The 4779-nt window shown below is 42.1% G+C and overlaps 1 non-coding gene across 1 annotated transcript; it reads left to right on the top strand.

Moving 5' to 3' along the window:
• The first annotated feature begins 269 nt into the window (after positions 1-269).
• LOC112731726 (small nucleolar RNA R71) lies at positions 270-373 on the top strand. Its single transcript, XR_003167490.1, has one exon. It is a non-coding gene; the product is annotated as a small nucleolar RNA R71 (small nucleolar RNA).
• The last annotated feature ends 4406 nt before the right edge of the window (positions 374-4779 follow it).

Below are 4779 nucleotides of genomic sequence, written 5' to 3' on the forward strand. Positions count from 1 at the left end.
TCTTCTTGGTGAGGTCAGCCAGCTGCTGGGTAATGAGCTTGTTCTGAGCCAACAGAGGATCTACATTGTTTAGCTCCATCACTCCTCTAGTGTTCCCTCTTTCGAAAGCATAGAAATAGTCATTCTCTGCTACAGTTTCAATGACATCTATGGCCTCCTCAATGGTCTTCTTCTTGTTCAAAGATCCTCCGGATGAATGGTCTACGGCCTTCTTTGACTCATAAGAGAGCCCTTCATAGAAAATGTGCAGCTGCACCCATTCATTGAACATGTCTGGTGGACACCTCCTTGTTAGGTCTTTAAACCTCTCCCATGCTTCATACAGAGTCTCACCATCTTGTTGCCTGAAAGTTTGGACCTCAGCTCTCAGCCTATTGATTCGTTGAGGAGGGTAAAATCTTGCTAAGAATTTGTTCACCACATCTTCCCAAGTTGTCAAGCTCTCCCTTGGGAAAGACTCCAGCCACTTGGCTGCCTTATCCTTGAGTGAGAATGGAAATAAGAGCAGTCTATAGGCGTCAGGATGAACACCATTAGACTTCACTGTGTCACATATTCTCAGGAAGGTGGTTAGATGTTGATTGGGGTCTTCTTGGACACTTCCTCCGAACGAATAGTTGTTCTGAACAAGGGTGATGAGCTGTGGTTTTAGTTCAAAATTATTGGCATGGATGGTTGGCTTTTGAATGCTACTTCCACAGTTTCCTGGGTTTGGATTGATGTAAGAGCCTAGAACTCTTCTATCCTCCCCAGCATGATTTGCTCGACCTCTTCCGCCATGGTTGTGAGTCTCTTCTGCATGATGGTTTTCCATGTTTTCTTCCATGTTTGGTTCAAAGTATTCCTCAAAGTGTTCCTCCTCTTCTTCAGCACCAACTACACGTTTTTCTCTTGCCTCCCTCCTTAGTCTAAGGAAGGTTCTCTCAGGTTCAGAATCAAAGGAAGTTGAAGCCCCGCTTCTTCTCCCTGTCATACAACCAACAAGTACAAGCAAAGAGAATAGGTGCATAAAGTATATCTGTCAGAATTACTGTTAGTGTGAGTGATGCAATATATCAAACAGTTAGTGGGTTAGTGAAATGAATGGTAAATAACAAAGAAAAAGTAGGGGGAAGGGAAGAAATTAACTAAAACAGAAAGTAAATGACTCAAACAAAATATTAAATCAAACAAAAATAAAATGCTCAATCTAGTTATCCTCCAATTTAATCATTGTTGATGCACAATCAATCCCCGGCAACGGCGCCATAAACTTGATGCACGGAAAACTTGTCTCTTAACAAATTTCCTTCGGCAAGTGTACCGAATTTGTCGTCAAGTAAAAACTCACAATAGAGTGAGGTCGAATCCCACAAGGATTGATTGATCAAGCAACTTTAATTAGAGGAATGTTCTAGTTGAGCGAATCCAGGATTTGAGTTTAGAATTGCAGAAAATAAAATGGCGGGAAGGTAAATGACAGAAAAAGTAAATGCTAGAATTAAAGAACTGAAAGTAAATTACTGAAGTAAATTGCAGAATTGTAAATGAGAATGGGGAAATTGCTCATAAGAGTAAATAACAGAAATTAAAGAGAATGGATAAGATCAGAAATGGGGAGTTCATTGGGCTTAGGAGATGTTGCATTCTCTGGATTAATTTCATTTTCATCTCTTCCTCAATCAATGCACTCATTGATCTCCTTGGCAATCTTAAGTGATTGAATTACAATTTCTTGTAATTCAATCTCTCAAATCTTGGTCAATAGCCAATTCCTTGGTCAATTGCTCATGAGAAGAGATGAAGTATGGTCACTGATTATACCACATGCATTTCCCAAATCAAGTGTTGAGAGGATTATAGTCACATATCCATCCAAACCCAATTTGGTCCAGCATGAGAAAGCATTTCTAACATGATTTCTTCATTCCTCTTTCAAGGTTCAGAAGAGATCCAAGTATGAATAGCTTCTTTTCCAAGATAACTACCCAATTGGATGAAGATCGAAAGCTTTCAAGTAAAATAAAGAGAAAAGATAGAAGAAGAATAATGAAAACTAGTATTGATCCATTAAATTACAACAGAGCTCCCTAACCCAATGAAAGGGGTTTAGTTGTTCATAGCTCTGGAAAGTGAAAACAAAGATGGAGAATACATGATGAAAACTAGAAGTGCAGAGAAAGTAAATACAGAGAGTAATTCTATGCCAAGAAGCTCCCTATATTTTTCAACTCCCAAATTAATTCAAAGCTACTCCTATATATACTACTCTTCTAGTTGGTTCTTCAAGTCTTGGGTCTGGGCCTTTGGATCTTGAGTTTGAAGCAGTTATCTTCTTCATTGGGCTTGGCTTTACTTGCAGAGAGAAATTGTGAAGTGGGCAGAGACTTTAGCTCAGGACGTTAGTGGTGTTAACGTTCAGTGAAAATATGGGTTCGAGAACGTTAGTGACATTCAACTTTTTCACTAACGTTTCTTACCCAAGTAAGAGCCACGTTAACCTCAACGTTAGTGGCACAAACGTTGCCACTAACGTTGCCTCTTTGTCCTTCGCGCACGTTATTGGGACTCAACTTTCCCAATAACGTTGAGAAGCCTCCTCCTTCCCTACGTTAGAGTCCACGTTAACTTAGTTAACGTGGCTCTTTTAATGTAGGCTTGCCAACCTTCGAGAACGTTAGTGACACTTAACATTGTCACTAACGTTCCAATGTGCCCCTTAGCTCTCACGTTAGAGTCCACGTTAACTAGGTTAATGTGGCTTCTAACGTGGCCTATGCTAGCCATCTCCAACGTTAGTGACAAAGTTGAGTGTCACTAACGTTGGTTCAACATTTCCTTATCCACGTTAGCTTCCACGTTAACTAAGTTAACGTGGGAGTTAACATGGCTCATGGTGGCATGTGTGGGCTCCTTCCAACGTTAGTGACAATGTTGGGTGTCACTAACGTTGGCGTCACCTCCCTTCCTTACGTTAGCTTCCACGTTAACTAGGTTAACGTGGGAGTTAACGTGGCCTAGTGTGACTTGGCCAACGTTAGTGATAATGTTGAATGTCACTAACGTTGGCTTCCCCCATTTCTTCTTAACGTTAGAGGCCACATTAACTAAGTTAACGTGGTGACTAACGTTGGCTCCATTTCCTTTCTTCCACGTTAGAGTTCACGTTAACTTAGTTAACGTGACTCTTAACGTGGGCAATGATAGCTTCGAGAGCATTATTGGCAATCACTTTTCTCATTAACTTTGCAAGTTACTCCCATTTCACGTTAGTGTTAACGTTAGTATAACTAACGTAGCCACTAATGTGGTTCTTCTTTGCTTCCTTTGTCCTGAAATCAAGCAATAAAGTGCATCAAAGTTCTAGTCCAAGTCATGGGAAATGCAAAATCCTCATGAAATCATGTAAAGTGCACAATGTATGCTTGAATCAAGATGTAAGTGAATATCTACCCAAACTAGCTTATTTCCTAAGGAAATGCATGAAACTACCTTAAAAACAGTAAAGAAAAGGTCAGTGAAACTGGCCAAAATGCCCTGGCATCACTAGTACAAAAAGAAGAGGAGATAAGGGGTCTCCTTGTCTTAGTCCCCTTTCCATCTTGAACGGTTTAGACGGTGTCCCATTCACCAGAACAGACATAGTAGCCGTGGTAACACACTCCTTTACCCAATTTCTCCATCTTTGGCCAAAACCCATCTTCTGTAGCACAATATCCACAAAGCTCCATCGTACCCTATCATAGGCTTTTTGAAAATCCAGCTTGATGATAACCGCTTCCTTTTTACGCGCCTTCAGCCAATGGACTGTCTCACAGGCAATGAGTGCTCCATCATGAATTTTCCTACCTTTTACAAATGCAGTCTGAGTCTCTCCAACCAACCCCAGCATCACAGGCCTCATCCTCCTTACCAACACCTTCGAGATCACTTTATACAGACAGCCCACCATACTAATCGGCCGAAAGTCCTTCACCTCCTTTGCACCTTCAACCTTTGGGGCTAATGTCACCCAGGTAACATTTGCCTCTGTAGGTAACTGTGCACTTCGGAAAAAACCCAGTACAGCTGCAATGAAATCCGGACCAATGTCATCCCAGCACTTCTTTATGAAGTTCATATTATACCCATCACTCCCTGGGGCCTTAGACGATTCGCAGTCCCACACTGCCTCCTTGATTTCCTCCTCTGATGGCATGACCTCCAATGCCACAGCCTCCTCTCCACTAATCTGTTTCACCAACCCATCCTTGAAGCCAATCCTCGGCGCATATTCCTGCCTATAGAGCTCCTTGTAGAACCCCCTAATGGCCCCTTTAATTCTTGCCTGATTCCTCACAAGTCGACCATTTATCATCAGAGCTTCAATCCTATTAGACCTTCTTCTAGCTGAGGCAATGGTATGGAAGTACCTGGTATTCTTGTCCATGTCTGCCGCATGCTGAGATCGGGACATCTGCTTCCAGTGCATTTCCTTCCTGGCGTACCATTTTTCACAGAAGCACACCAGCGCCTTACCTCTAGCCTCTGTTGTACCATCGTATATCCCATTACTCACTAAGTTGTCCAGCCTTGCGATCTCCTCCTCAAACATCCCCAGTCTCTTATCCATGTCCCTAAAAGTATTATTGTGCCACTGCCGCAAAGGACCCGTTAACGCCTTCAGCTTCCACATGAATTGAGCATCTCCCAAGTTTCTCCACTCATTTTTCACCATTCGCAGAAAACCATCATGCGTAAACCAGGAATCCAGACTTCTGAACGGTCTAGGACCTCCTTTTACTCTTGTACCTTCCACAA

The sequence above is a fragment of the Arachis hypogaea genome, chromosome 12, assembly GCF_003086295.3.
Source record: "Arachis hypogaea cultivar Tifrunner chromosome 12, arahy.Tifrunner.gnm2.J5K5, whole genome shotgun sequence".
Classification (NCBI taxonomy): domain Eukaryota; kingdom Viridiplantae; phylum Streptophyta; class Magnoliopsida; order Fabales; family Fabaceae; genus Arachis; species Arachis hypogaea.